Raw genomic sequence first — 283 nt, 5'->3', positions numbered from 1 at the left:
GTGTATATATATATATATACTATTAAATATTTGGGCATTCTACTTAATATTATTAGAAAGAAAAATCTTCTTTTTTGCTGATGTTATTCATAAGATTAATACTCGTATTCAAAGTTGGGAGAACTATTTCCTTTCATTTGGTGAAATGATTACTCTACTACAGAGTGTTTTGACTTCTTTTCCTTTGTATGTACTTCAAGTCAGAAAGATGACATGATAATGCAAACTAAGTTGGGCAATTCTTTGGTCAGGACATGGTCAAGGTGTCAATTGGATTAAATGG

Source organism: Phalaenopsis equestris, unplaced genomic scaffold, assembly GCF_001263595.1.
Source record: "Phalaenopsis equestris unplaced genomic scaffold, ASM126359v1 Scaffold000516, whole genome shotgun sequence".
Taxonomy (NCBI): Eukaryota; Viridiplantae; Streptophyta; class Magnoliopsida; order Asparagales; family Orchidaceae; genus Phalaenopsis; species Phalaenopsis equestris.
Note: the sequence above shows the minus strand (reverse complement) of the source record.